Genomic DNA, 10,302 nt, shown 5'->3' on the forward strand with positions numbered 1-10,302 from the left:
AATTGTTTGGATATTTTTGTCAGTAGATTCACGTTCCCAAGTATTTTTAGTGCTTGACGTCTCTGATTTTGACAGGGTGTGTGAGTCGATAGTGGTGAGGACAGGAAACGAACAGAGGGGATCACTGAATACAGGATTGGTATTTTTTGGAGTGCTGGGAATAGCTTGAGTTAGAGAGTCAGGACTTTTTAATTTCTCAGTTTCATGGGGAATAGCTTGTTCAGTAGATTTGACATTGACAGGTGCTTGGGGATTTGAATGATTTGATTCTGGAGAAATATCCGGATCATGAATGAGAGGGACAGACACGAAAGAGTTTGTGATGTTTGTAGTGGGACGAGTTAATAATCCATTGTCAGTAATGTCAAAAAATAAACATTCTTCAGTCAAGAGAAGCTCCGCGATTTCTGTGGGGATTGCATCTGGAATCAAAATGTGTAGCGGGGTTGTATGGTCTTCTATTTCCTCATCAATTATTCTATCCCGTGGGTCAGTCTGTAAATTAATAAATAAATAATCGAGATGAGGAATGAAAAAAAAATCTTTCGTCACACTGTAATGAATAGATCCATATCAGTTGTTGAATAAATGTTTTTTATTAAATCTGCTCATAAAAAGTAGATAATGCTAAATAAAACTATTCGTATTTTTAAAAAATCTGCAAACGAATGTTGTAAATAATTCTGGATAAAAATATTCGTATGTAAAAATCGAGATGTAAAAATGACTGCATAATTATTTGACGTGTTGATATAAAATTCACTCATTTAAAAAAAATTCTGACCAATACCTCTGACCCATCAGTCGATTCAGTCTCTTTCTTTGCTTCCTCCTTGGATCCTTCAGTCGTCGATTGAGTCTCTGTCTCTTCTTGTTCCTTGGTTTTGTCTGTCGTTGATTCAGTCTCTGTGTTTTCCCTCCCTCTCCTTTCATTAGTCTCCTGATTTGCCCTCGATTTATCTCCAGTTGCTCTGGCTCTCAACTTCAGCCATACATGGAATAATTTCTCATATTTATAGTCTCCTGTCCATGTATTTCCTTCTCCAACTGTACGAAATACCTCTAGAAGATCATTGCCAATCTCCTCTTCAAGCACAGTCACATATTCAGGGAGTTGTGGAGGATTTTCGGCAGGTTGAGGAGCACTAGGAGCTGCATTCTTGAAGTACTTCCCATAATTCACAGTATCAGGTAAAAAAGGATATAATCCTGTCGTCCTAAATGCATTAGGAAGAATTTGCTGAACATTTACTAAAGCAATTGCTTTTTTCAATGCAGAGGTGAAATTCTCACGTCTCAAACGATCACCATCATTTTCCATTCTCCAGTCATGAACCACCTTAGTCCATGCAGCTTTGAGTGGTCGAAAAAAGCCAACATCTAGGGGCTGTATGATATGTGTCAAATTGGGATAAAGAGACACGAGTATGATGTCATTTTCTCGGCAAAAATTGCTGAGTTCCAATGTCAGATGGGATTTGTATCCATCTAGATACTAAATTATGCGGAACTGGAAATTATTTGCTTTTAGCCAAGGGTGAAAACAATTAGTAACCCATGCCAAACATGCTTCACTGTTCACCCAACCATTCTCAGATTTCCCAACTCCCCATGATCCTGGTATTGATGCAGTAAGGCTGGCAGACATACGAGAACAGGCAAACATGACCATGGGTGGAGCCAATTGTCCACTAGCATTGGCACAGATCATAGTGGTTAGACATTCTTTCTCATCTCCATTAATAAAATTGTAGACAGTCTTCTCTCCTTCACGAACTAATACTCTCTTCCCCTTTGGAGCAAGAATGAAAGCTGTTTCATCACAGTTAAATACACGAGACGCGTCAATGTCCAGCATATCACGAGGTTCGAGATGCTCCTTTACTTCTGTGAACCAGCCTCTCAACTTCCCTTCTGTGACCTGACTTCGACCACTGCTGAGGTTCTGGAAAATTCTTGCACTGAGTTTATGACGATTGAGGAAAGCTTTATACCAATCTTTTCCTGGGCGATTATCTGGAAAAATGGTGGTCATTCCCATTTTATTCACAAGGGCTCTTACACTATTAAGTAGTTGCATCTTTGTGATGGGAAAACCATTTTTACTCCTGTACAGGATTCACTGGACTAATCTTTCTTCATTTTCTCGACCAAGAATTGACTCTGGTCCTCTCTTGGCAATCGTGCGGCTCAATATTCCTTTGCTTTTATAGCTCAATGTGGTATAAGGAACATGAGTAGTTCTAGCCACTTCATGAATGGAGACGCTTGATTTTATTCTGGAAAGAGCCTCCTGGAGTTCGTCTTCTGAGTAAACAGCAGATGTTCTTTTTTTCTTTGCGTTAGGCCTATAATGAAAAATAATAAATCATCAGCTATTTTTGGGATAAAGTAAAGAAAGTAATGAGTCAAATTTGACATTTCTGCTGATTTTTAATTTCTCTCGTTGACGAGTCATTTTACAAGAAAATGACAAATGACCTTTTATGTGAATGATGAAATTTCCCACAAAAAATATCTATTGACATTTTCTCCTAAAATCACTCATTAGCGAAAAAATTCCACATTTATTCAATGAAAATCAACGCGTGGCATCCCACCATTTTTTGATACTATTTTCATCGTTACAACAACGATAATTACCAACCATGAGGGAAAGATAAGGTGAATATTGACATTGACAGATTATTAAACTGACATTTTCTTAAAAAGCTGTCAGTTGGCCTCAATTAATCCGAGCTGACAACTCATGAATCCTCCGATCAACAAATACCGACAGGTTAGAATTCAGGCGACAGTTATTGATCACCACAGTAATTATTGAAAATAATTTTTATATCTATGTTTTATCATTCTGAGTTGTTCTCCTATGATTTAACTTGAGATTTATATAATATTTATGATCATTCGGTACTTACAAGGTAAAATTTGAGTGCTGAAACTTTAGGTACACACTTAGCTCATTCCACAAGCAAACGGCGAAAATGACCGTTTCCCGCGTTCGCGCGCTTTTACCATTTATTTTTGACAATTTACAGTGGTACTACTGCCACAATTGAGATCACTAGCGAAAGCAGGGATTTTATTCTTTCCACTGTTGGTTTTACCTTCTTGATCAATTCAACTCAAACTTCGCACTTAATAAATAAATAGCCGAGTGATCAAGAACTACCTCCTGATCAGAAACTGCCTCCGCTACCTTACGTATGATTCAATTTTATAATAAAACTGGCGTAGCCCTTACGGGGCCAGCGCACGGAGGTAGTTTTAAGAAGCTAAGCAGCGCTGACCGTGGTACTAGAAGGATGGGTGGCCGCGAGGGAACACCTCTGGAAGTGTTGGAATTTTTCGAAAGCTGAAAGAAGCAGTAGGAATTAATATGCTGCTGGAAAAGTGAAAATCCGTAAGAAACTGAAAGGTATACGGTAATAGGCAAGTTAAAAAAATTAAACTGCCATAAAAAACTATAAATCATGCATCCATTTACAATAAACTAGATTAATTTGAATAAGATTAAACAGAAAGCAATCAATATAAAAAAACAGCATTTTCTTAAGAAAAGGAAGAAGTTTTCATTATAAGAGTATCAAATTCTCTAGTATTTTACAATTTTGCAGACCCGACCATTTGCTGAAATCTCATGTAAGATGGAAATGTTGAAAAAAAAAGTAATTTTATGCTAGACGTCCCTTTAGCTTCGCTTAATGTCATGGTACACAATATCATATGAGCGGGTGCTTCAAATGAATATTATCCTAAAAGAACGATAACATGCAGCTTTTCATAACTCGAAAATTGTTCACCACAGCTAAGAAGAATCGAGAGTTTGAAAATCGTAGCGTATTGCTTTCTTCCCTCGTAGAAGCAAAAAATTTGCAATGTAGGTTTATAGACAGACGGACGTCTTACAGTGGTCGTCAGACTTTATCTCAATGTCTGGAAATCTGTCGGGAGAGTAGGGGCAACGAATAAGAAATCGTCGACTCGCACCATATCCAGGCGAATGAGATCCGGAAGGGGGAGATGCAAGAGAAGAAACGACATGTGTGTTCACATATGCCGTTGCCATTTCTGTGGTACTTTTGTAAGTTGTTTCAGTCTTTTCAACAGTTGCATCCCGGGCCTCACACGTGCAAGTCATCGGGGAAATTCTGTAATCATAGTTTTATTATTTTTTCCTTCCGGCTGATTAAAGGGGATAATAAAGTTGGGAAAGATCGAATAGAAAGTCGTTAATCATCTTCACATCATTTATTATTCTTTTCTATTTGATGACTACGGTGTAACATGGTTAACTGTTGTGACTGCTTCAAATCCCGGTCTACGAAGTCTGAAAAGTATGAACCGCTATATACTCAGGGATCGCGGACACCCAGGGAGAGAAGTGGAACGCCCAGAGTGCAGAGAAGGAAGCTCAGTGTTCGGTATGATGTTGTTAGGCCCGTTGGGATCAAAAATGAGAGGTGATGTATAGTTTATTTATTTATTTATAATTAAAGTATTTCGTATTGATTTTTTTCAGATTCATATTTCTCATTACCGACTTGTTACTTCTTTCTGTTTTGTAATGACAATTAAAATGGACTTCGATGCCTTTGAATATTGATTGGTTCGAAATTATGCCGCAACGGTGCTACAAATTCGGCCATTTGGGTCCCATTCAAAAACGTGCCACCACGGAACAAAGTCAATGATAAAAGGACGATTTTCCTCGTTTATTTCGAAAAATTTATTGTCATGCCTGTGTAATTTTCATAGAAATATTGGAAATTATTTTACGACCCCGAAAACCGCGAATCTAACCTCACTTCACGCGACTAGATCGCGGTTTTCGGATTCGTAGTGTAAAATAGTTTACATCATATTGATAAAAAAATATCAAAGAGAATTAAAAATTAGAGAGAAGAAAATTCCGCATCGCACAGCCGGAATTCGAAACCGAGTTTCCTAGTTACCCGCCAGGCACTCTTTCCAACTAAGCTACCGGGAATTAATCTCGCTTTTGTCTCACATTATTAACTCATATTCGTCAGCAAATACTTTGTAATTCTAATGATGAAATTTATCTTCTTTAAAAAATCTCTTGAAAATCACACAGAGATGATTAATTGTAAATTTTCAAGTTCGGTGTGTATGCAAAAACACCTGTAATTCTTTCTTGGGATCCCATTCCAATGCGAGGATAAGAATGAGGGATAGTGAAAATTACCATACAAAAAGGTGGAATTTTCTGTTACACGGGAAGATCAAATTTTACCTGATGTTCTACAAAATTCACGTGAGCGACGAGCAATTTTCATTTCCGTTTCATTCGGAATATCTTAGAAACGAGTAACCGGGAGGGCGTTTGTGAAACGGAATGAGAAATTTCTCGGGAATTTTCAACTCCCTCTCGTCTTCGCGAATTTATTACAGTTTCTAGTTCACATTATTTATTTTTCTACCTTTCAACCACAAGCTCATATTTTCTGTATTTCCAGGAGAAATGGATTCATGTCAGGGTTGCTTCCATAAACTTGTGATCACATTTCGCAATTAACCTACCAAACGAATGCGTGATCAAGCAATCTGCCTCTCTCATCCTTTATCCGTATATAACAGAATGTGCACTGATTCCCTTCCATTCAGTCTCCAGTGAGATACGTGTTTATTATAAGTGGGTGAGAACTGAACCAAGAGGGGAGGCATTCCATGCCGGACGCTGTCGGTGGAATACCAGAGGCCCCCGTTGAGTTGAGCCTCTCATCGTCATTTGAAAGGGGATTGTGCACTGATTAATTAGTACAAAGGCAATACGAATGGCTTCCATCAGATGTCAAATGGAAACAGATATATTATACGCCTACACTTACCTGATGTCTGTCAGCATAATATATGATATGATCATTAAATAGGCAACTCAATTGTAAAACTAAACAGTATACAAATTTTGAGAAAAAAACGGGAAAAGGAGAACGAATCTGCTACCAAGAATTTTTGGGGAATTCAACTATTAATTAACTGGTTGTATTTCTGTAGATATCTACATGAAAGAAAACATCGTTGAAAATTACAGTTGAATTTTAGTAATGGTGTGGCGAATTTGCTTTCCTACCCAGGTGTGAATAAACGATGGAATAAAAATTGGATTCGGCTTGATTCAAGATTGACCAAGGTTGATCAAGCCTGGATTCTCAAGGCCAAAACAAACTGGGATGAAGACTGAAAAATGACTAATTTTCCAAGGCTGGAGGTTCCAGTCTTCATCGAGGCTTATGATCCAAGCCTGGATCAAACCCTTGATATGAGGATTGGATCCAGGTCTGCATCCCAAGCCTAAGCTGAGCTTTTTGGGTCGAAACTCGAATTTGCTATATGAACAATAAATTTTGATTTTTGTTTGAAGATCAATGACCATCAATGAGCATCAATGCTTATCATTCAAGATTTATGACTCCAATGTGATGTATTGGGATCGATCAATACGTCGATTTAGTTAGTAATTATATAAAATGATAATACAATGCTAGATGGTGGGAACGAGAAATATGATTTCTCTTTCCTGTCATCCAGACACTGGTCAGCAATCCCACGGTGTCATTTGGACACCGTGGTAAGCAGTCCGACGGTTTTTCAGGAGTCCAGTTCAGAAGGATGAACTGTTTGACTGTTTGAGTCTTTGTCAATGATGACACGAGACAGTGTTAGTGGAGAAAACCGTGAGACTGCTTAGCTCAGCGAATTGGGGCTTTGCCAAGTTTTGAGGACTCTGGAAGCACCAGAGTACGATCAGGAGCAGAATCGAGCGGACCTCTAGCTCAGGCCTTCAGCCAAGAAATCGAGTCGAAGTCCCAAGTCAAGTCGAGACATATTAGCAACGCGTTATACCAACCCAAAATAAACCGAGACGTGTATTTTAACCAACGAATAATATACCTCCCTTTTACCGATTAAATACGCGAGTGGTTATTGAGGTCTTATCCCTTCATACTTTTCCTAACATCCCTCCGAGTGAGCGAATCCCCCGTGAGCTCACCGCCGAAGTTAGCCGAGGTTTAACTGACCATACAGAGGATTACAGTGTAGGAATAAAATAGTGCGAAGTGCAAGGCCCAGTAGACAGTGTAATAGTACGAAGGATGAAAAAATATACCTCAGTTTTACCTCCGGGTAAAACTCAAAACGTCACACCAACAATTATTTTTCTCACGTACACTGCATTTTATTCATGGTTTCCAGATTTTTTACAATTAGCGAATTCGTTGAACAATTCTATTGGATTTCTATTGAACTTTCAATGAGTTTTTGGCTGATTCTATTGAAATGTTCAATAGAAAATATTCCGCAGTAGAAGTCAATAGAATTCGATATTTCTGTATTCTATTGAGATTTATTTTCTATAGAATTTACTCGGCTCAATTTTTTAAACTTTTTTTAGGGTACTTCCTCAGTGAGTTATACTTGGTGAAAATTGCGCAATGAACTGAAGACCTAAAATTTGGATCATATGTTGTTCAGGACATGTAAAAACGACTCCCAAAATTTCAAGTATTTTTTCCGCGCGAATTTTTGAGATATCCATCGTCGAACATTCAATTTTTGTCTTTTTTAAGTTTTTGTTGATGCATATCTCAAAAATTCGCGTAGAAAAAATACTTTAAATTTTGGGAATCGTTTTCACATGTGCTTAACAACATATGATTAAAATTTTAGGTCTTCAGTTCATTGCGAAATTTTCACCAAGTATAACTCACTGCATGACGAACTACCTTAAGGGGTAACGGAACCCGTCGCACGCAGAGGTTAGGGGTCCCCCCTATGGGTATTGCAGGTTCCCGTGGTCTTTTGGATTTTGTACGTGAAAAGCACAAAATCCTATAAAATATAAATAAATAGATATAAATAAATAATAATGGTGTGGAAACATTCTACATCATCTTCCGACTCGTAAAAGTACTTCCCTCTTACAATTGGTGCCCTGTAAAGGACATGTTACCTCCTGGATACCACCCAATCAACATAAACAAGTTTTTACGAAAATTACGCAACATAAGTACGTTTTTGTACTCANTTTTACATAAATAAGAAAAGCATGAGAAGAGAGCGATGCGGTCCGCTACTCTCAATACGGGGAAAAAGTCTCATTGATTCTCATTGCATAGAATCCAAGAAAACTTGTTTTTGGTAAACGTCTTTTTGTGGNACATAAACAAGTTTTTACGAAAATTACGCAACATAAGTACGTTTTTGTACTCAAAATCTCTGTCTTGGATTCACTCGATCGCTCTCTTCTCATGAAAATAGCCATCGGCTAAGAAAAATNTGGAAAAGTGAAAAGTAAGCTTTTCATTCCACCAATTGTGTATTGACAATGGGTCTATTATTTAGAATTAAAATCATAAGATATTTAGATAAAAATTTCCTATTTTCATATTTATTATTGAATGAATTGAGATTGCAACGAGGATGGAACAAGGCTGAATGGAACATTGACGTCTATGTTTGAATCAATTTTGGATTCGACGATGGAATCAAGCTTCATTTCATCCTGGATTTTCTAGCCTTGAAGATCGAAATTGTTTCAACTTTGGAATAAAACTTTTGAAGGAGTATAGATGGCCCAAGCTTGGATCGATACCCGAGTCGAAAAATTTAGTCGGTTTTTGATCGGATTTTTCTAGAGNTAAATACAATGGCGTCGGCCTTGCCCTGGTCTTTGCCGTTAATAGTACATTACGCAACTAGTGCGGAAAGCAGGCGGTTACTCACGAGGGCGGCGCGGCCACCCGANTAACGTGGTCGGTTTTTGGTCTAACGCCGTTTTACGACCTTTTTGGTCTGCGAGTGGGTAGACCAAAAACCGACTAAAATGCGCTCACTGTACGTCCAATTCGTCTAAGTTCTTTATGGACTTATAAGAATTTCCAGTCGTGGGACTTAGAAGAATTTTCAGCTGTGGTACTTAGAAGAATTTCCACTGGTGGCACTTAGGAAAATTTTCAGTCATGGCACTTTGAAGAATTTTCAGTCTTTTCCCAGTTTCCCTCAGTTTCTGTTTTTTTGTGACTTTCAATTTTTTCCAAATTTTTAATACTTATAGAAGTCTAGTTTATGAAACAGGCGACCGAATTTTCGATTTTATTCGCTTAATTCAAGTATTTTCGAGAATTCTTGTGTTCGTGCNGGCCACCCGAGTGAGACCGCCTGCTGTCCGCACGTGTTGCGTATACTATTTTATANCACCAAAAATCCGTTTTTTCCACCGCTTTTTCGGAGGTGCGATTTTCGCCCGCGAAGGGGGTGACACGATACTAAATGACATAAATTGATGACTTAACGTTAACTTATCAATTTGTGTCATTTAAGGGGCGACACGCCTTCGGGGGAGAAAATCGCACCTCCGAAAAAGCGGTGGAAAAAGCAGATTTTTGGTGAGAATAGCCCCCCAGAGTTGAATGAGTGGGAAATTTCAAGAAAAACTGCTCAATAGTTCATATTTTTTCAAGTGATACTCTCAGAGATATTTTTGAAAAATAAAGTTTGAATAGTACGAAATAAATAATCTTATTTTTATTTGATTCTATTTTCAATGAAATTTGTTATAAGTTCCTGCAATGAACTTGCAACTGGTCATTGCCCTGGGGCCTTTAGCCAAGTCTTTACATTTTGTCTACATAATAATTGATACTTATAAAGAAAAAAAATCAGTTTATATATTAATTTTTACTGGGTGAGGATAGAGAAAGTGAAGAACATTTTGACAACATTGAGTGTGGTTAAATATCTCAATTTATTCATCTTCCTTCTCATTTACACGTTCACTTATGAAAGATACATTGTCATGTTCCACATAGAAACAAACGCTGATTAAATTCTCTACTGTTACCAGGGCTCGTTCTTCTGACATTTCGCACCTCCACATATGTGGCACATTTATTATTTCAGATCCTAAACCTGCTGATACGTTTCCCGTCAGATTCATCAACTGAATGATTGCAAAATGCTGCCCTTCACATAAACATTGGTTATTTGGACACCGACAATGACTCACTTTTACAAATTCTATAATTTTTCCAAAAGCTTTGCCGTTAACACCAGTGAATGAAATGAACGAAGAATTTGTGCGTTAATTTTTCCTGTATGAATCTGCTACATATAATAATTTGTCCTTCAACAATCGATGATAACGTCTTACAGCAACCGTATTTTCATCAATGCCTTGTCCGACCAATTGACTCATGTATTTTCGAGGAATGCCCTTGATATAAGTACCAATACTACAGCATTTTCCGAATGATTCAATGATTTTTAATTGTTTTTTTT

Source organism: Diachasma alloeum, unplaced genomic scaffold (genome assembly GCF_001412515.2).
Source record: "Diachasma alloeum isolate Michigan unplaced genomic scaffold, Dall2.0 Dall_scaffold_00947, whole genome shotgun sequence".
In the NCBI taxonomy this organism is placed as follows: Eukaryota; Metazoa; Arthropoda; class Insecta; order Hymenoptera; family Braconidae; genus Diachasma; species Diachasma alloeum.